This window comes from Brienomyrus brachyistius, unplaced genomic scaffold, assembly GCF_023856365.1.
Source record: "Brienomyrus brachyistius isolate T26 unplaced genomic scaffold, BBRACH_0.4 scaffold82, whole genome shotgun sequence".
Taxonomy (NCBI): domain Eukaryota; kingdom Metazoa; phylum Chordata; class Actinopteri; order Osteoglossiformes; family Mormyridae; genus Brienomyrus; species Brienomyrus brachyistius.
In genome coordinates, this window is record NW_026042357.1 from 261,427 (window position 1) to 284,536 (window position 23,110).

Here is a 23,110-nt window from a genome sequence, read left to right on the forward strand (position 1 = left end):
GTGCACGCCTTGTGATGGACCGGCATCCCGTCCAGGCTGCACCCCAGCCCTGTGCCCTGCGATGGACTGGCATCCCATACAGGCTGTACCCCAGCCCTGTGCCCTGCGATGGACTGGCATCCCGTCCAGGCTGTACCTCAGCCCTGTGCCCTGCGATGGACTGGCATCCCATACAGGCTGTACCCCAGCCCTGTGCCCTGCGATGGACTGGCATCCCATACAGGCTGTACCCCAGCCCTGTGCCCTGCGATGGACTGGCATCCCGTCCAGGCTGTACCTCAGCCCTGTGCCCTGCGATGGACTGGCATCCCATCCAGGCTGTACCCCAGCCCTGTGCCCTGCGATGGACCGGCATCCCATCCAGGGTGTCCCCCAGCCCTGTGCCCTGCGATGGACTGGCATCCCGTCCAGGGTGTCCCCCAGCCCTGTGCCCTGCGATGGACCGGCATCCCATCCAGGCTGTACCCCAGCCCTGTGCCCTGCGATGGACTGGCATCCCATACAGGCTGTACCCCAGCCCTGTGCCCTGCGATGGACTGGCATCCCGTCCAGGCTGTACCTCAGCCCTGTGCCCTGCGATGGACTGGCATCCCATACAGGCTGTACCCCAGCCCTGTGCCCTGCGATGGACTGGCATCCCGTCCAGGCTGTACCTCAGCCCTGTGCCCTGCGATGGACTGGCATCCCGTCCAGGCTTTACCTCAGCCCTGTGCCCTGCGATGGACTGGCATCCCGTCCAGACTGTACCCCAGCCCTGTGCCCTGCGATGGACCGGCATCCCATCCAGGCTGTACCCCAGCCCTGTGCCCTGCGATGGACCGGCATCCCATCCAGGCTGTACCTCAGCCCTGTGCCCTGCGATAGACTGGCATCCCATCCAGGGTGTCCCCCAGCCCTGTGCCCTGCGATGGACTGGCATCCCGTCCAGGGTGTCCCCCAGCCCTGTGCCCTGCGATGGACCGGCATCCCATCCAGGCTGTATCCCAGCCCTGTGCCCTGCGATGGACTGGCATCCCATCCAGGCTGTATCCCAGCCCTGTGCCCTGCGATGGATTGGCATCCCATCCAGGCTGTATCCCAGCCCTGTGCCCTGCGATGGACTGGCATCCCGTCCAGGCTGTACCTCAGCCCTGTGCCCTGCGATGGACTGGCATCCCGTCCAGGCTTTACCTCAGCCCTGTGCCCTGCGATGGACCGGCATCCCATCCAGGCTGTACCCCAGCCCTGTGCCCTGCGATGGACCAGCATCCCATCCAGGCTGTACCCCAGCCCTGTGCCCTGCGATGGACCGGCATCCCATCCAGGCTGTATCCCAGCCCTGTGCCCTGCGATAGACTGGCATCCCATCCAGGGTGTCCCCCAGCCCTGTGCCCTGCGATGGACTGGCATCCCGTCCAGGGTGTCCCCCAGCCCTGTGCCCTGCGATGGACCGGCATCCCATCCAGGCTGTATCCCAGCCCTGTGCCCTGCGATGGACTGGCATCCCATCCAGGGTGTCCCCCAGCCCTGTGCCCTGCGATGGACTGGCATCCCGTCCAGGGTGTCCCCCAGCCCTGTGCCCTGCGATGGACTGGCATCCCGTCCAGGGTGTCCCCCAGCCCTGTGCCCTGCGATGGACCGGCATCCCATCCAGGCTGTATCCCAGCCCTGTGCCCTGCGATGGACTGGCATCCCATCCAGGCTGTATCCCAGCCCTGTGCCCTGCGATGGACCGGCATCCCGTCCAGGGTGTCCCCCAGCCCTGTGCCCTGCGATGGACTGGCATCCCGTCCAGGGTGTCCCCCAGCCCTGTGCCCTGCGATGGACCGGCATCCCGTCCAGGGTGTCCCCCAGCCCTGTGCCCTGCGATGGACCGGCATCCCGTCCAGGCTGTACCCCAGCCCTTTGCCCTGCGATAGACTGGCATCCCATCCAGGCTGTACCACAGCCCTGTGCCCTGTGCTGCCCTGCATGACCCAGTACTAGATAAACAGTTGGAAAATGAATGGAGAGATGGATGTATGGTGAAAATATAAAAAAAATAATCCCCTGAAAATGGCCATTAAGCTTATCAGTGTCCTCTGAAAGGCCCATGTATGGTGACGTGTGTATATTTAATTATAATTATAATTTATAATTTTTTTAGACTAAAATTATACAACTTCATTGTCTAAACTTGATTTTGCTTCTGGGGTAGTTAATCAGTTTTACAATATTATTATTTATTTCTGCATTAAAAGTATTTGATCTAATCTAGGGCACGAGCTACGGAGATGAGGGGAAAGCAATTGTAAAAGTCACGAAACAAACTGAGTAAAAATATATCCATATTATCATACAAATTGACTGGTAATTGTGGGTTACCTGCAATTAAGTTGAAAGATATATAAACATTTCATGTAGTTTTGTGTGTTATTTCAACTTAATAGTGTTACAGTATTTAGATTTTGGCTGCCTATTTGGGGGAAATGGTTTTTTAAAAAAAATCATTAAACCAAAGGAACAAATTACTAAGTTTTAATATACCTAAAAAGTTAAGGTGATGTCAACTACTGCGCATGCAAAAACAAAACAAAAAAATTACAAAGAAATAGTGTTTAAGAAAAATTCTCAGGTTTGTGAGAACAACCCTCCCAAGTTATCTGGGCTTTTCTGAGCTCATAAGGCCAAAGCTAAGTAACTGTTAAAAAGTTTCACAGAAAGGGGGAGTATCTGCCAGTGGGGGAACAAGCATGTCCCAAACCTGACCTGCACAGTACCTGGGGGCCTCACACTGAAACCAAACACTGGTTAATCGTTGGGAGGTTCAACACAGACACCCTGGTCGCCATCCACTCTGGGATCCATGCCACTTGCGCTGTGTACAGCCCCACTTTGTTCGTTTTCCCTCAGGTTAACACCGAGCATTTGTTCCCATGGCAACACTGCCTCCTCTTCGCTAGGTGACGACGCCAGGCCGGCGGAGATGCTCCCAGCTCACTCGTTAGAGGGAAGTCTCCCTGCTCTCACCACAGCTGACAGGAGAGGAAGAGGCGGACGGCAGGGGGACGGGGTACCAGCAGGATCCTGGCGCTGCCAGATCTGTGTTCACACGTTTGTTGCCAGCAGTGTCATCACACAACGTGTGAAGTTTTAAAGCAACAGCACTGAATTTATATAACAGGTGGCATTCATCACAATGAAAACGCAGAAATTTACATATTTTGTTACGCAAATCTCCCACAAATAATAAAAAGAAAAAAAATTCTTGTTTCATTTTTTCAAAATATTTGTTGTTTGTGGTACTTTGTACGCTATTAAAAATTTTTTCCCAATATTTTCATTGATTGTATTTTGCACAAATATAGAAACGCAGTAGTTTTAATTGAAGATAAGAACATAAGGAAATATCTGTGCATTCCATGAAGGTCAAACAAATGGGATCGTCTGAATCCCTGCGACAACTCTGTGGAAAAAAATACAGCTCATGCCTGCCTGAGCATAGAATGGTTTGTGCTGGGGAAGATGTATTTTTGGTATTTTTCCTGAAGGCATGAGACTGGGCAGAGCACTGCCCAAACTGGGACTCGATAACCCAAACTGGGACTCGATAACGCAGACACAAAGGCGGCTCGTTATGTCACCTTGTTGGACGTGTCCGTAAACGCAAACACCACTAACTGGACATGCAGAGGCCATATACGTTGGGACGATCCCTCGCCTGGGGGGTGGAAGGGCACTGAATAGGTGGAGTACAGCCTCTCACCCGTTGGGGGGCTAATTCACCTCAACAGTCTGAGGACAAGCTATTGTCCTGGCCGAAGGGATTACATCGACGGGACGGGGTAGACAATGTCCCCCTCCTGTGAGGGAGGGGCGCAGGGCTATGGAGGAATGAAGGGGGGTGGTCAGGATGCGCACTGACTCAATTAAAGTGGCGAAAAAGGAGCTGGGGAGAAGGAGAGGTAAGTAAGAGGAGGTGCAGGGGGGCTATAGTGAAAGAGGAGGTGGAAGGTATGGCGGAGGAGAAGAGAGCAGGAGAGAGCAGGTAGGAGGAGACGGGGCAGGCGGAGAGAGTCAGGGAACTTTTTAGCGTGAGGCAAGGGTGGTGAGAAGGAGGTCACGGCTCATGCAGGGCGTGTGAGAGAAGCGGCATGACGGAGCCTGCGAGCCAGAGAGGGACATGGGGAAGGAGGGCGGCGGCGGAAGCTGCTGGCGAAGCGCGTCACCAGGAGAAACTCCTCACCAAAACTAGGACACCCAGTGAGTTCATTCATCGGTTATAATAAACCAAAGGCAGGCTGGGAGGAACTTTCCGGACCCAACTAGTGCAGATGTGAGACCCACAGTGGGAACAACCATCATCATCATCATCATCATCATCATCACAGCCAACCGCTAATCGGTTTAATCTTGTCAGTTTCTCAATCGGTTCCTGATTGGTTAAACCGCGCAGTGAGTGTCAAGGCAGGGTAATCCTGACCCCCTGCCCAATCCCAGGTGGTTTGTGGGATAAAATAAATTGTTTCTTGGGATAAAGTGCTCCAGCCCCCCCAACTACTTTTAGTACCAAAAATTTTTACAACAAAGGACAACAGATGAAGGACAGAGTCTCTCCTATGAAGAGTTTCCCGCCGCCAGAATGCTGAGAACTTTCGGTGAAAACATCCACGAAGCACGGTTTGCTCAGGGAAACATCCCTGAAGCCGGGAAAGGCGTTCGCTGGTGGGGAGGCAGTGTGGTGGTGGAGGAGGGGCAGGTGCTGCATGAACAAGGGCTGAGATCACACCCTCGCTGGGGGGGGGTCCTGAGCCGCACAGGGTTGCTGGGCCTGGGGCAGGATGCCGCCCCTGCCTCTCCCTCTCCCCCCTTAGGGGACACATCCAGACCCTCCACAGTGATTATTGATTCTGGGGAGGGCTTGGTGGAGGTGTGGGGGCTGTTGGGGGATTGGTCTTCCAACACAGCCCAAGTCTTCTCCAACACTGCCTCCCTCCCCCCCGTGCGATCACTAGGGTTAGGGAACTCTTCAAAAAGAGTGAGTGTGTGCATCTGTGGTTGGGGGGGGGGGGGGGAGGCGTCAAGCGTATCATTCTTTATAAAATGGAGCTGCTCCAGAAGAACCTACATAGTCAACACCATTGCCAACCAGAGAACCCTCAAAGTGCAGCAAGACCCTGCAGTTCACTCGGGTTCCAGACAGCTCCTCTCAAACCAAATCGTAATCTTTGTCACGCCGTGCTCATGTACACAGCCGGGTATTTTACCGGAGCGGGCCAGGTTAAGTACCTCGTTCGAGGGTACAGCAGGCGCGCCTCTCTGCAGCCGGTGCATTAATCCCGGTGTCGCCCTACGGAGCGCCAGGTTTCTGCTTCCGATCCAATTGGAAACTGAAGAAACAAAATAAGAGAAAAAGCAAGCAGTGAATTCAGAATTCAGAGTATTGAGTTCTGAAGTTCATAACGTTTCATTCATCATGTATATGGACCATAATAAGGGCACTAAAGGCTATTTTGGACACAGAGTGTGTGTGTGTGTGTGTGTGTGTTTGGGGGGGGGTCCTGTTCCAAACAGCTGGAGATGCTAAATCAGGGGCACCTCTGTGGTCCAGCGTAGCTCAAGGTGATTTCCACCGTGAATCCAATTCCAGACCAAATGCAGCAGGGTGGGGTCTACAGCCATATACACACTTTGTCAGGGACATTGGGGTTGTTTCTATTGCTTCCTGGGGGGGGGATTTGTGTGGAGCATCATAAACAAGCCCTAGACGATTCACTCTTAGGAGGACGGTCTGAGCAGGGTATTATGGCGAGACATTGCTCGGAACTCCCACCTCTGACCACGACGGAAAAACACGCACCATAATTACGACCATCGTCAAAGAAGTGTGACCTGAAATGTTGATGCATCTCCTAATCTTTCCACCCGTATCTCATCAGCAAGCTCCTCACACGTTCTGCCTGGTTCACGTCTCCCAGAAACCTCAGACCAACAAAAGACTCCCTGGCCGGTAGAGCCGGGCTGCTCCGTCTATCGTTGCTGGTTTATTAAAAATGTCTGTCCCATCAAAGGGGCACATTCCTGCAGCTGAATTGAAGCTCTACCGGGCTGTTTGGCTCCCGTTCTCCTTTATTCTTTGGATATGGATCACGGCTCTAATTGAAAGTCAAGCCAGGAGACATTCCTGGAGAGTTGCTATGTCCTCCTACAGTGACACCCCCCTCACTCAACCCCCACCCCCACGGCCCCTGTTTAAATCAACTAGCCTTTTCACACCCCAGTCTCCATTCCCTCTCACCCACTCCACAGCTCGGGACTGAGGGACCCCCCCCCCCCCGCTCCACTGGATGGCCAAGGTCCAGACAAGCACCTGACGAGGTGGGGGCTGTCACAGGCAGAGAAGGAGTGCCTCAGGAGAAGAGGTGCATGTAAACCGCAACGAGAACCATCTGTAGACCTTCAAAAACCTGCAGCAAAATCTAGAGCCTCAATCTTCCGGAGAATGGGCCGGGACGAGCATCCTGCCCAGAGCCCCCCCCACTGCCCAGAGCCCCCCCCACTGCCCAGAGTCCCCCCCCCTGCCCAGCGTCCCCCTTGCCTCATGCCCCGAACTTCCAGGGACACCAGGAGGGCATAGATACCCTGGCAGATACAGGGAACCTGGCACTTTATAAGAACCACTAAATAAGATGAAACATTCCAAACTAGATATAGAGAAGAAAGAATGGAGGGAAGAACAGATCAGACTGGACATGAGAACAAACTACGAAAGGAGGCTTCGCACCCAATTATCACTTGAATGATATTCTTCAGCAGTTTTCTGAAGGTGTGAGAGAATAGCAGGCGTCTGCTCTCACGCGGTCTGTTAATGCGTCGAACCCAGGACCGTTATTCCGGAGCCCCAGACAATACTTCCACTGTGGTCAAAATTAGTGCCCCCCACCCCCACCCGGCCCTGCCATGTGTGTGAGCATAAGAGGGCGCGTTCGTCTGTGTGCACACATTAAACAAATGGACTGTGCGTGTGCGTTGTGTAACTAGACAGGCCCCATGTATATATTAGGGACGCGACTTGACCCCAGCCGGCTGAAGCACTGTCTCACGCAGCCATCGGGCGTGGGAAAAAGGAGAGGACCCTTTTCACAGCTGCGCCAGGCGTCGCATTGAACCAGTGGAGTCCACCCCTAGCCCCCACATCCCCCCACCCCTCCTCCCAAATCCATCCCATTCAGTCAACAGTAGGCTGCCTTTCAGAGCCCCCCCCCCACCCCCACCCTCATAAATACACCTCACAATTCAAGGTCTAGTTTACATAGGAATAACAGGGGCCTACTCAGCTCACAGAGCCTGCCGCTTTCCTGCGGCTCAAGCCCCACACACGCACAGCCGTCATCCCATGCCCGTCACTCCACTCTCCCCTCCAGTTCCACAATTATTCCAGCAACATGTTTCATACGCCTCCCTGACTTATCAGTCACATACTTTTCAGTCTCTTACTGTCTTTTATAACAGGAAAAGGCTTCACCACCTACCCTTGCTGCAGATAGGCTTTAATTTATGTTAACATACGCCAATATTCCCCCTGTGCACACCCCCCTTCCCCCCCCGCAAACCCTCCTCTCCCTCGTCCCTATTCACTGAATTCATTTAGAGATTTATTTCCTATCAAGCCTTATAATGCGGAGGGCATAATTTAAATCAACTTATAAGGACAGGCGAGCAGAGCGCTTCCAGCATACAAATCTGCAAAGCTGGCAGAAATGTCGACAACTTGTGGGCCTTCCTGCCCGGTGACCAGGAATGTTTGCACATGCCGGTGCTTGGACAAGAATCTAAAGCTACATATCCGTCTTGCTGCATATGTAAAACTTGCTTTTGAGGGGGTTATTTCATAGAACTGCGAGGGCTGCTGTGAAATTAATGGACAGTATGATGTAGAAAAGCTTTCAGGACAAATAAATACTCAGTGTTGGGCATTTCAGGACCAGAAGCTACGAAACCAGACCGTGATTTTGTTTCTACCAAGCAGTCGAGTATAAAGAGTCACAGTCACAGAGACTCAACTGGTTGGTAGAAACAAAATCTTGCTTTGAATTTTTAGCTTCTGGGCCTGAAATGCCCAGCACTGTAAATACACATTCTATGTTTTCAGTATTTTGAAAACGTACATCAAATATTCCAGTTAGAAAATCAGAAATCAGATAAAATTCACAACAGGTTTGCAATGACAGGGGAGCACGATACATGTAAAGGCCTCATAAGAGATTTCACGAGACACTGATAATCCTTCCTTACTCGATTGCAGATGTGTTTCTCTGCTTCAAGGGTACCTGAATTGGGGATCTGTGCTACTGTACTTTACAAGTACTGAAGTAACAGTCAAAAGTCAGAACATGCCAATCTACCTACAAAAGCATGGTGAATCACATGACCTGGCCACCTAAAGGCAATATAGATGGTGTAGGAGTCAGAGCAGAGAGTGAAGGAAAAGCGACCAATGAGCGCTCAGCATATGTGGGACCTCCTTCAGGACAGCTGGAAACGCATCACAGGAGACTACATCATGAGATTGGTGTGGAGGAGACAGTAGGGTCGTAAGTCCCTGGAGCAACTGGGGTTAAGGGCCTTTCTGAAGGACCTGAGGGTGGGATCACTCTGTTGACCATGAGATTTGAACTGGCAACCTTCTGGAGTCCAAACCCACAAACTCCCATTAGCAACAAATTGTTTTTTTTTTTTTTTTGTGCAAAATTCCATTGGTTTTAAATTTGTTTATAATTATTCCAAAATGTACAAATAAAGTCTATGAGTAGCTGTGCCCAGACTTTTGACTGGTACTGTATTAGGAGCACACCTATCAAACTCTCAAAGATCTCCGTCTTCCTCCCTAACAGGTCTAGAAAACTCCAAGGGAGATGGCAAGGAGCCTCAGAGACCCCTGACAGAGTCGGTGCCGCTACTGAAGAAGCTGCGTATGGGACAGCTCCGCAATCGATCGAATGGATGGCCTTCTAAAGCCAAGAGCAAGCAGACAATGCGGATCACTCTCAGTGAATGAGACCTCAACCTCTGATACAAATACCATCACTGGCTTACGGTAGATTTCACTGAAAGTGAATACTTGTATATAGATACTTATATACAAAAGCCCAGTGTCAATGTATAGCGCATCACAAAGGAGCACAGCACTGCTTGTTGTGTAACCCACAACTACCTCACAGATGTTGTCATAGCAATATACATCAGGTTATGAGTCAACAGGATCCTCCGACACATCTAAAAGCACACAGATTATCGCTTAACTGGGATGCCAAACAAAGAAGAGAATCCACCTCCGCGCTCTGAATATGCGTCTGCAAAAGCACAGGGAAAAAAAAATTTAAAATCGATCCATCTGCTTTTGAGATCCGATATTGACTACATACATGCAACTGGCAACTCTTGTGCGCGGAGACGAGCGCCAAGCGGGGAGAGGTTGAGAGATGGCTCAGTGTAGTGTATAGCCGCGGGGTTTAAAAGCTCCTCTGATGTTCTGTTTCTGATATTCAATGCAATTCCTCCTTTGGGCAAAGATGATGTAGTGCTGGGCCATGTCACAGGATGGATTTGGCCTTGAAAAGAAAAAAAATAAAGTCTGCTCCATCTTTCCGATAAAGAAAGGCCTTTTCTTGAATAGGACTCACTTTGCAGTCCTCCTCTCAACTTTATTCTCACCAGTAGGCTTAACTCAGCTCCGACACCCTTTGCCAGCTGGTGAACCCTCCCCTGTGCCTGGGATACAGGGCAGGGCAGCTCTGCAGGATGCCGTTAAAAGCAACAGGACCTTCATTGATTTTTTTAGCCCACACAGCGCTTGCCGCAACTTAGCTACCGGCTCCTCCGCAGAACACACCCTAAGGGTCAGTGAGGATTGTGGGTAACACTGATGATATGCAGGTGAACAGAATGACCACTCCCCCCCCCCCCCCAGGCAAAATTCTGCCCCATGCTTTGTAAGCAAACCCCAGAAGTCATCGCACGGCTTAATATCGGCAGTTGAGCAATGATGGTATTCAAACACAGCAAGTGTATTACAGAGAAGAAATCCACCCTGCTCGGTTCAGCGCCTGGCCAGGGACGCAAGCCTATCGCACTCGGCAGCCGAATGTGGCATCGCTAATAAAGATAGTGGGGGGGGGGGAATCATCACTTCCTGAACAACGTTTCGAAAAAACAAGCTTTGTCAGAGTTTGTGAAATATTCCGTGTGGAGAATAAAATAAAATAAAATAACCGCTTTCACAACGTTTACACCTGTCAAGTGAATTGTAGCTAAACTTAATGCAGAGGAGAAGAATGTCCTAACCCTCCCGCCCCCTACCCCCCATCTACCTTGTGGAAAAGCTCACCGTAAATAAGAAAGTGGAGTAAACAAAAGGGGGAACCCTGAAAATGTGTAGTTAGGAAGGGAGGAAGGGCAGCATGCGACCTAAAGGGGTGACGAAGAGGGTGGTGCTGGTTAAAGGGGGGGGGGTACAAATTAGAGGGGTGATGGATTAAGCCACCCTGGCAATCTTTCCGCATGAGAATACACAACAAATCCACAGCCAAAGATCTCTGAGCATCTTAAGGGGATGAGGAGGTGGCATGAAGACGGAGAGGAGGAGCAGACCGCAGTGATGCTGGATCTCCTCAAAGGAGCCGCCAACATCTCCGCGCCAGCCCCTTCAGAATATCAGGGCCATTAAACACCAATTATTTCTCGCTTTCTACCAAATTACCACCATAAACACTTGGGATACTGTTCTTAATGTGTGTGTGTCGTTATTTTACAAACTAATTAACATTTCCAGTTAAACTCATTTATAAAGTGACTGTGTTAACCATGAGGCCAGCAACTTCATCTTCATCACCCTGTTTTTAATAACCCCAGGCAGTGGTCCTCTGAAGTATAAAGAGAAATGAGGAGAGTTCACCTTGTAAGAGGAACATCAGCCCACAGAAATGCCAGGGGCGGGCAGTGGCTCAGTGGGCTAAGGTTCTGTAACTATGATCAGAAGATCGCTGGTTCAAACTCCGGCCTCAACAAAACAGTCATATGCTCATGGGTCCTTGAACAAAGCCCTTAACCCCCAGCTCCAGGGGTGCCACACACTAGCTGACCCTGCACTGTGACACCCCCCCCCCCCCTCCAGCTATGGAGAGCATGATGGGGTCGGCAAAGAGAAGAATTCCAGTATACCTGTACTAATACTCATTCAAATGGCAAATAAAGGGTTTATTTATTTCTGCACATCTTGAAAGTGTGGGAGGAATCGAAATGACCAAAAGGCAGACATATGCACAGAGACCTGAGATACCAGCCACATTTTTTAGGTTTCCCCCCATTTCACACACCCAATTCCATTTGTTTGCTAATTACCACACAGTTGAGCTGAATCAGGTGTGGTGGAACAGAAGGAAGAGAGCTGTGCAAGATTCCAGCTCTCCATGACTGCATTTGGGCATCTTGGATTTAAAGACTGTCCTGAAAGGGCCTTTAGTGCTACATATCCATCAAGGTCGCTCTGCTAGGACTTGCCTAGTTCTGGAGATAATGGCCATAGAAATGTTTGGCTTCTCGCGAATATAATGGGGATGAAAGGCGGTCTTCCTGTAGTGATTAAAGCATCAGAAAAATACTTTAGAAAAATCCAAAACGGCAAAGTCTCTTACTAGAAATCATGACCCGTTTTTGAAGACAATCCCCTCCCTATAATTGGACCTGGCATTCCTAGACCTGGCTTCAGTGAGCTTCCCTCTGTGTGCAATAATATGAGGCTCAACAGACCACGGCCGACGGTACGACTGACACACCCCCACCCCGTCATCGGCGGTGCTTAATAACTGACTTGGGCCTTGGCCCCCGCTACTGGCAAGACAAAATTTAAGGGTCTCTCTTTTCATGCAGGCAATGTCCCGCGTGACTAATACCGAGGATGAATCACCTGCAATGGCATGAAAAAAGGAGCATAAAAATGAAGTTTGATAACAAGGCTTTTTAAAATGGGCAGTCACTGTTTGTAGTGTTTCTCCTCCATGGCCTGTGACTTACGGAAGTGCAGCTGCAGTCTTTTTCTTTCAGCTGTAATGAGTAACTGTATAGAAGAGGTAAGCCAGGGGAATAAAAGGTGCGCAAATGGTAGGGGCGAGGCTTGGCAGTGTCTCAGATTTGGCCAGACGAGACGTCCCCCCTGCAGTGCTCCTTACCTTCTCACCGTGGGATATCTCCAGCTCCGTGCTGGGAAGATCGCCGGCGGCCAGGTCGCCGATGTCGGGAAGGTGTCCACTGCATCCTGCATGGCCAGAAGGGGGGGGGGGGTAGAGAAATTAGAGGTTGCCGTAGCTGTATGTGCAGCTGGAGAAAAATCGAACACTGCCATCACATCACACCCATATTCGGATCTGAACTGGAAAATATGCGGGTCGTTTCAAACATGCCGGTTACCTTCAATATGTCGTAGCATAAAAGGATTCATTGGCCCACATCAATTGAACCCCCAACACAAATGCTGACAAACTGAATTTTTAATCTGGGAGGAACTCACTGGATAAGCAACACAGGTTTTCTATACATTAAATAAAACACTATTTACAAAGTTTGAATGTATTTATGTGAGAAAACTGCAAACATATTTGAAGGAGCCTTTCAAATTTACTGTAATTAACGATGCCTAAGGCCGCACCATCCAAAGTATGAGTCAAGTAAGTTTTTTTTTTGTTCCTTTATTTAAAAAGTTTTACATTTGCTGAGGACGCATACCCACAGTGTTGGCTTTTTCTGTAGCCCCTTTCTCTGTCAGGACAAGGGGGCCAGAGACACGTTAAAATAAAATAAAATCAAGGGAACGCAATCAAAAATATTTTCTTTAACTGTGACACCATGCCGTTCAAAGAGAAACTGTTCTGGCAGCTTGTTGATACGGGCATGAAAGCCCTTCCCTGGCACACACATCAAAACCAGCTCAGTGGCGGAGGGGGGGTGGAGGGGAGGCAGAGAGCTGGTTGAGGCAACCTGAGGAACACAGCCATTAACATCACTAGTACCAGTCTCACTGCCGCAAACCTGCTTACTGTGGTCATGACTGCCACCGTGCACGTCTGTAGGAGGTGCGGACCACTGCAGTGGTACAACTGCAGCATTGCAAAACGAATTAATTTTTTCAAAGTTCTGCCTAATTACGTCACTGGTTTTGCTACGCTTGTTAAATGTGACCACCAGTAATTCCTCAATCTCCCATTTTATTAATGAATGAATTAACGTTCGTTGTGGAAACAGCACGAAGTACAACCAAATTCATTTTCATCTATACTTCTACATTATATTTTACATATGCAAACAAATTTGTGTTGTCCCTATTGTACTACTTGTAAATTGGATTTCATGTCAATTTGCTATTGTGGTGTAACCCATGACATAATGCATTGCAAATCACAAAGCACACAGCTAATTGAAATGACCTCAAACGAAAGCAGTACCCCGTTGGATGCCGTTTTCTTCGTTTTCAACAGGATTTCTGTCCTCACAACCTATGCCAAAAAGCTTAACTTTAAATACTGCAGTTCCATTATCAATAATCACCAGGTACAATAAGGAAAAAAATTGCAAATACTAGCTTAAGTTTCTACTTTATGTGATGGTTGATATTTTAAGAAATACAAAAAATATTAGAGAAACCAAACGCAATAAGTAAGGACATACGAATAACCAAATAAAACGCATAAATTCTAACAGAAACACAGACAAAAAAGTCAGCTGGCAGTCTCAAAACAGCTAACAAATCACTGGTATCGATAGATCGTCTATAACATTTTAAACGACAAATTAACAAAAGGAGAATTTAAAGTATCTTATACAGCCTGCAAAGGATGACGCACTCTGCAGTTAAAACAGAATATTATTTTATAGCGTTAATGGAAAAATGGAAGCGAAAACACCTGAACAAGCCTATCAAACATTTAGATACTTGTTAACCTAGACTTTAAACACTAAACACGCTGCGATATGATTAGGCCAACATAAATTACGATAAAAACACAATTATGCTTACAAAATTTATTGATAATGGACGCCTTAAAAATAAACAGACTGTATATCGCACAAATAACTGATATTTCAGAAACTGTTTCAGTATTCTCTGGTAATTTTTTTATAAATAAACACATGGAAATGAGGCATTTTCTTAATTTTAATTTATACTAATTAGGTTACATAGTTAACCAGCAGGTGAAAACCATTGTAATAATATGAATTTCATATTCAGGTAGGCCTACCTTACAAATCTATTTAACTACACTAAATCATATACCAAAGTCGAGTTAAAAATTACCTAAATCAACACAACCGTACGTCGCGGATGTGTGATTTTATCGAATTGATACATATAAAATTAAAAAAGTGACCACTGTAGCGTTGGTGAAAAACATTAAGATTAAATCTGAATCATACTAGGTGCTCAAAAGCGCATAATTTAGTGTAGTACATAGTTAATCTCACAGTATCGTGGTATTCAAACATCATTTAAAAAACAGCTGGGTACAATGACGTAGTATTAACCTTTGTCAACAATCAGAAATGCAAATCGCATATACAATTACAATAGTTTTTTTCAATTCCATGGGTCAAACGCAGTTGCTAAGCTACCAGGCTGACTTCAGTATCTCAGACAAAGCTAATACACAACTCCCCCCCCCCCACCCCCGTCACAGAATAACGCACATTTAACACACAATTAGCTAGCATTAGACCAATTCAATTAAGCATATTAAGCTTGCATGCTATGTTTTACCTTGTGTGACTAGGTGATACTATTGAAAAAATACGAGATCAATAAATAATAATAATAATAATTATAATAATAATAATAGGTCATTTTAGATGCTCAACAGCTGGTTGGTTATATTGGTTGTATTACTTTTGTTATTAAATAGGGCCACAATGTTTCATACAGGCCTCAGGAAACTTGACCTAAATAAAAAATAAACACTGTAAATGAATAGTACAGCTGTTAGTTGGATTCCTAAGCAGACAGGGGAGTACACAAAATATACAGTATGCATTCAAAGAAATAAAAAATAATGATGATGATTTTGAATAGCACCATGACCCTCACTAAGAATGGTAAATTTTGAATAACTATTGGTCTACTTGAAGGTGCTACACACACATATTTATTTGATGGCATATATTGTAAAGACGGATTTCACCAGAGCACTTTAAGGAATTTTAACACTGCTCCGCACTTGGAGAACCTCGCTGTCCAGAGAAAAATGTCGTAATTCTCTACTGACCAAATATTCCATGTTAACTGTTCAAACACCCTTTGCTTTTCATACAGAAGGCAAACAGTGATTCTAAAACCCGCTTGTATTACCAGTTCCACTCTGAGCAGCTAGGATAATGCACAGTAAATATCAAGACAGTCTTTCCAGCAGTCTGCCAATACACCAGGCAGCATAATGCCAAAGACATTCCCGGATTTGTGGAGGGAACATTTGTGCCATGCACACGCACACACACATGCACACGCACACACACGCACACGCACGCTTGTTATACGTACACAGCTAAGCTACCTACATACACTGCAATGGATTCCACACTAATGCCAGACAGCATTTTGCGCACTTGAGCTAAGGTCCATGTGGATGGGCATTCTGAAGGCCTAAACTGTACACCTAAGCCACAAGACTGCCATTTTGACATAGCCATCTAATGGGACACAATGCACAGTTGGTTTAAACGTACAACAACAAATGATGAGACAATGGACTCACTTCCTATGCCAGGTGCTGAGACACGACCGCACCTGCTGGTCCAGGCTAGAAACACATTAATGTGGGAAAATGTCCCGTCTCGTCCCTGCATTTCAATCTCAATGAAAGCCAGTTTACTTAAGGCGGGATCGCCAGCTTATTTCTCTCTGAAATTTACATTGCACAGAGATCTTTGTGCACCTCCACTGGCGGGCCGGCAACATCCACCGAGTGACTTATGCCGCTTGTTGCGGGCATGAGGTCAGCCAACACGCTCATCATTTCGAAGCAGGTTATTTCCAGAACGCTCAGTCGCCATGTCATCTCCCGGAACTGGTTGTCAAAAGAAACATGCACTGGGACCGTTTTCCTTTGTAATATTTCATTCTCATATTACTCAGCCCTACTTTGTTTACGTCAGGATTCAATTAAACATCCAGGCGTAAAAGCTTTACAAATGGGAATTCATAAACAAGCCAGTCCTGGACTGATATATCAGTAATGAGCATTATAAAGTATTTCTGAGCTAAACAGACTAAAACGGCATTGTCCATCAGACCTGCCAGGATTTTAATCATTCGGTATAAGAAATAAACTGAATACTATATTCATTGATTTACCAATTAGAAGTATTGGTCTTTAAGCAATGCAGTTTCAACCCGGAGGTTCCTAGGGTAGAATGACAGCAACAAAAATATGGTGGGAGTCACACTGGTTTGCTGTAACATAAATATCTGACCATGCAGGCTCTGGAAGATTTGCTTTGTCCATTCTGCTCTCTGGAGGCTGAACTTTAACCCAGCATGAGGCTGTTTGTTCAAATTCATCGGGGTATTACAAACAGCCCTGCACATTAGCACCCATGGGGAGCTACTTTTAAACACACAAAATGGCCCATTACATACTTACACATCACTGCTGTTTTATACAACATGATTGGTGCGCAGCCATGTTTCCCACTAATTCATAGGTGCCCAGAGAGGGAGAAAAGGACAATAAAACTGTAAAGTTGTTGAACTGTGAGTATGTATACTGTTATACACACCAAGGTGGCACTTTTAGGTGGGAAAAATTGGATCATAGACACCAGTGCGTCAGATAAACTTTCAGGCATAAAAAATGGTCACATGTTAACAAACACATGCAATGCATCCTATGAGTAAATGAACAAGTTGTGTTTTACTACGGATACACAGGTACGTCATATGTTAAATTAGTGTATTATCAAACGTGACTACTGAAAGTCCGCTTCGCTACCAGATTAATTCTTGGCAGCTAAACATCAGTCAGGACAGCACAAAAATGCAGAAAACATCAATTCATGTTTGAATTGTCGTATTATGCCTAACACCAAGAATAGAAATTATTAAGTCAGTTAATGCTGACTTCCAGCTAAATGGAACGAAATATACAATAAACTCAAACCGACGCTCAAGAAAACAAAATCAGAATATATAACGATACTTAATTTTTCGACGTCTGTTCTAGAGCCTAAAATGCGCAAACGCACTGTTAATCTATTAATTTCTATTCTTATATTCATATTTACAAAAAAAAAACAGGATTAATGCGTCCCAGAATTATTTTCAACTTTTTAAGACAAAGATGAAAATACTCGACATTTTCTTCGTATAAAATGACGGTATAAATATTTTCCATATTACATGACACACCATGCATAAGAACTGCCGCTTGGAGAATCACGTGAGTCTGAGGTACGGACCAATCACTCCAAACGCTTCTTTTAACCATTTCTGCGTACCTTTCATTCAAACGCCAACACAGAAATATTACATTTGCACACATTACACAAATATGCAAGGTATCATAAAGCAGTCACTTCGTTTTTATTAGACCCCAGTATTAGGATCTCCAAAGATTCCTACTAATACTGTCGCGTATTTTCATCTTCGTTAGAAAGGAACCTGCCTCCGGTCGAACGGTGCAATATCACTCGTTTTCCACATATGTCTTTTCCCAGGGCATTCCAGGCCATGCGATCAGCAGCGTATCTGTCCTGGCACTCATTCCATTTTCACCCGTCCGTCCCCTAAATTCTCCCAGCGTCCGTATTTCGTGCCGTTTTCTGCGGACACAGCCTTCCCTCCGTGCCAAGCGCTCCCTCGTTCTTCCTCCGATCGCCCCCCTTTCCCATTCTCCGCGCTCCGTTGGCGGTCTCGAAGTCTTCAGAATTAGTTTATACATTCGGTTCTCTAGCTTTATGATATCACATAAACTCATACAGCTAGATAACCAAAGAGAAAAACTAACCCACATCTCTTAAAGGGACCGCCACGCCAGATGTCGTTCCTGTTGTGATCACATGGAGCCTTTCCAATCGTTTGTGTGCGGCTCCAGCTGAAATACATACACACGCTACAGTGTCAAGCTCGATTACAGGAGCCGGCTTTCTTATGTATGCATGAATTTATTTATTTATTTATGACATTTGTATGTATTATTGGTTGATTATTTTTCCCCACAATACATGCTATTCCCTTCGAACTAAGGTAGGCCCTCTTGTGACATGATTTCATTTATCCAAAACGCTCGTAACAAAGACAGATCTGAACACGAGATGTAAACTTTACCTCGTTTTGAGGCCTATATCGGATCAATCTCTTCCCCCTTATAAATGATATGCACCTTCACTCAGTTCAAGTTCACCCGGCGCCCGTTTAAGTCTATATTTAGCGCAGCACGTCTTCTCAGTGAAAGGAATGAATTAGGCTAATTGCAAACCGTTACCGGTCTTCTATCTTCAACAGAATAATTCAATCCATACCGTTGCGAAGAAGCGGAATACCCAAGACGCCTTAATAAAAATGCATAAAGTTCTGTGCTGTTCACGGAAGGAATGTGGTCCCATAAAACACCAGGGAGTAAAAAGCAGAAAATTAGGACAACTGTGTCATTAAAATAGCATGCAAACCATACATACCCAGTTATGTAACGCACAGCCATGCAAATAACACGAAAACAAATCTAAACATGTAATAAATTAATCAACTGATGACAAAAAAATGAATACCGATAAACAGGCAATTCGATACAACAACAGTCTAAAACTAGCTCGTCTAGGACGCGTGCATGGGCTGGCAGAGACGGATAAGTCGCATATATGCATGGAAAACTTTACAGCTTGAGGCTACATTAGTCTGCCGTGGTTAACAGAGCGTAGGTATGAAACTGTCCCACTGACATTCATATGCATGCGGAGCATAAAAGAAAAGAGAAGTTACGAGATGGAAAGCATGTTAGCCTGTGATATTAAAGCTTTGCATGATAACCGTAATTACATCATTTAAAAATGGTAAAAATACATAGATTCACGATGTTACCCAATGACAAATCACTGTACTTAAGCATAAAAAGTAAATACCCTCAATAAACATAAGTTTTACAGTCTAACAACAAACCACGCAACACAATTAAGTTACTACGAGAAAAATGGTAAATTTATATGTATATTTTGACAATGTACTTACACTTGGCTGAAACTACTTTTCTTGAAGGCGCCTTTTAAGTATCCAGTCGTATCTGCATACATTTAGCTATAACGTCCAAGCGCCAAATATAACTGGTTCTTTCCTTGATTGCATATTCTATACTATAAACAGCACTGATGAATAGGGTACGAAATCCCACACGCTTTCACAACACGTGAGTACCTTCGCGGTTAGATTAATCTCAGCGGGCTCGCAGATATGAATTTAGCTCGGGGAACGTCTACGGCACCTGACAATCCAACAAGAGAATAAAGCTCAGCAGACTGAATTGGACCCGACTTGCCGTTGAGAAAAGAAAGGAGAAGAAAGAAGCGCGACTGGGGCTTCGCATAGGCCACGGGGGTCACACCACCAATAGCACCGTGATGTCACGAGCATTAGCCATGCTTATTGATACACATGGCTGAACATCTTGTGGAAACGTAGCCGTAACTAAGTATCCATAAGCATCTATGATATTACACGAAACAACTAGCAAGTCAGCTACACGGAGACATTTCTCTGGAATTAACTGAGCCATTTAAATAAACATAATTGGTTTATAGTGCATCGTGTTTATTTCTAAGCAGCTAGACTATAGGTACTTTCAACAATATTGAGTGAATACAAAACACAAACTGTTGCATCTTTTACGGTTGTCAAAAAGACCAATGTTACATTTCTTTTCAAGAACATTCATAGCTTATAAAATGGTTTCACTGAATTTGATGGAGGTCTATAGGAACAGAATCGTATACTCTGCATGGGGAGTGCAAATTGTGTCCATTAAGCAGAGTTACAGTAGCTTGTTTCCTTGCCGCGGAAATCAACTATTACTTCCAAGTCTCAAGCGGAAATTATACTGACATTTTGATTGTCTTGACAATAAACAAACATGTCGTATCGATAAGTTCTTAATGCTTTTATTAAGAAACCATATATCATGACGACAACAGCCTGGAAATGTATTTGTATCCATCAATATTCTAGATTGAAATTTTATATGTACTGTACTAGGTGAAATTACAGCATTTGCAGATTAATAATTTCTATGTTCCTTGAAAACACGTTTATTGCCAATATAAAAATTACAAGACACAGTTATGTTGATTTCATGCCTCATTTCAATTTTAGTAAACTTAAATTGAACGTACGTTCTGAACCAACCTAACAAAGCCAAATCTATTATCATTGGTATAATATTTTATGATTATATTTTAAAATGATAAAATTCCATTTTGCACGTTCTTAAAACTCGTCTAACAGGCCTACTGTATACAGGCTAAGGCAAATAAAAATGTCACGTGCTGAGAAGTGTGCCGAAAAGGAACATCCCAGTCTCTAAAATACTCATTTTTGTTCCCCCAATATACATTAGCATCGATTATCAAGGATCACTGAGAAGATGAACAGGACATCCATGGCTAATACTTTTATTCTGTTAAACCATGTCCCATCTTTAAAAATGTCTTAAATGGAAATGTCATAGGTTTGTAATAATGTATTACGCGATTCTAATTGTAAATAAGACAAAAGAAATCAGAGCGGCCGCGCATTTCATCTTCATTAGCGTAATATGACATCTGTAAACATGTAACGTTAATGTCCGATTTTCGAAACTCATATTTAAGATGTAATCGACGGCAGAGACAACTTTGTCATATAGCTATTATTAAACCTATCAAACACTTTTTGTCATGGAAAGACGGGCTAAATATTTTTTCCATCTTTATAACAATAGTTTATAAAGTTCATAACAATAATATATGATACAATATAAGAACTTACATGGCATATATTCGAAAAAATGTTATTGGATGAGAATAAGAATTGTAAAAAACAAATCTATGCATTTCCGTTACTGAGCTACACATAAATTGAAAACTGGGCCTCTGTATAGTCGCATTTGTGAAAAAAGGCCTACATTATAAAAAAAAGGACAGTGGATTTAACAGCTTCTATTCAAAAAGGTGATTAAATTAAGAATTTTGTATTTCAGCTACTAAATTTATAAATCATATTTATCTGATTTTTTTTACTAGGGAGGATATGTACGATAAAACGAGCACATTGTGAGCGTGCTCTCGTTCTGCGAGTCTGCAGGGGCGTTCATGGGTAATGGCTGACTCCAGTCCATTTTCCATAATTTATTTTAAAAATGAACAATTCTCATTTATGTTACATTAGGTAACACCGTTCTCATTTAGTCATTAACGATATTTAGAGTCAATACGTATATAAGTACAATATTTACTGTACAGACCTCATCTGATAAATTGAAGGGTAAAATTAAGCATGCAACATTCACTTTCATCATCAGGCCGAGTAGAAATGTCTAGGATAATTATTGCTGTCCTTACAATAATATCAGAATTAACTATGCATCAACAATCCACACATTTATATATTATGAAAGACTTAACAGGCAAAAATATAACACATACATACATACATACATACATACATACAACTATTATCTGAGTATTCTGCTGCTATATGGTCACACTGGACATGAACACCCATCTGGCCTGTTATTTTTGTCTCTCACTTTGTTAAACGCCTAATCTTCATCCCATCAATTAGTCTGGAATACTCAGACATGCATTAATACCGACTGGCAACCGCTTAGCGAGCCAATGAAAAAAAAAAATCAAGTACTCGGCCCGTAATTGCTAAGTTTAAACAGTGAGATTGCTGAACCTTTCTTCTCCGCAGAAATATGGTAGAATAAGCCATAGAACATGTAGGCAGATAATTTCTCTCTCTCTCTCTCTCTCTCTCTCTCTCTCTCTCTCACACACACACACACACACACACACACACACACACAGACACACACACACACACAGGTTAAAATAAAAAAGAAGTAGGCCTACAAAGACCGAAGAAATGAATGCATAGTCGATTTTGTGTTATACATAAGTTGGCTACATGTGTAAACTTTATTTACGGCAATCGGAGTTATGCGCAAGTTAAACGAACCAGATTTTTCTATACAGCTGTTTAATATAACATGATAAATTAATTTTACTCGCATGAATCCAGCTTAATCGACTATCGGATAAAATCAATGTGTACAATTACTTCGTATTTAGGGACATTTTTCACAATCAATAATTTTAACACGAAAATGATTGTTCTGCCCACATTTTGGTTACAGAGAACATTAACACTTTAACAATTAAGGATTTAACTCATTTTCAGTACATCTGTTGACATATAGATCAAAATCTTGGCCACTAATTCACAATGATTTCATCTTCTTTATCACAATGACTTCTTCCTGAGAACAAAATTTTAATGTCTTTGTCTGGAATTTATATATGCTGCTAAAACGATAATCACATGCAAAATATGTCAACATCAAACGATATATTTGTCACTGTTACTCTCTCTACCTCAAACTCTGCAGCGTTTAAGTTTTTAAAAACAAACTTTTTATTGCAGTTATTTTACACGCACTTCATGATTGCGCCACTGCACGCGTACTCAATTCTTGATTTCAAACTAATGAAACGCATTCCACACTAATTAGCGGTGTTTTGCACGCCTCTTTCATGTTATCTATGAAAGAATATCACACTGTGGCAAGAAAATTCTGCAATATGATACTCAAAATTATTTTTTCCTTAAATTGGTATTATTTTCAATTTGGATTGGTAGCGGGGACTGTACATCTGGAAGTTTCTGACTGGCAAAAGTTCATATTTTAATGCAGGTATTAACTTTTTATTCTTACCAAAGAATGATTTTTAAAAATTAAACCCCTTCAAATTTTTATTCAAATGTGCCTTTTTGTGCATTTTCGATATTTTGACGATATATTAATAAGCAATGCCTGCTACAAATAGTTACCTTTCAGCTGGCCATGGGGTACACAGAAGTTAAACT

General features: G+C 44.6%; 1 long non-coding RNA gene across 2 annotated transcripts in view; it reads right to left on the reverse strand.

Moving 5' to 3' along the window:
• Positions 1–23,110, reverse strand: part of LOC125726997 (uncharacterized) — a 44,888-nt gene that overhangs the window by 17,269 nt on the left and 4,509 nt on the right. For both annotated transcript variants that reach the window (XR_007388490.1, XR_007388491.1), the window contains exons 2-3: positions 12,186–12,271; positions 5,248–5,348 (exon numbers count right to left, since the gene is read on the reverse strand). This is a non-coding gene — a long non-coding RNA (uncharacterized LOC125726997). The remainder of the gene's footprint in view (positions 1–5,247; positions 5,349–12,185; positions 12,272–23,110) is intronic.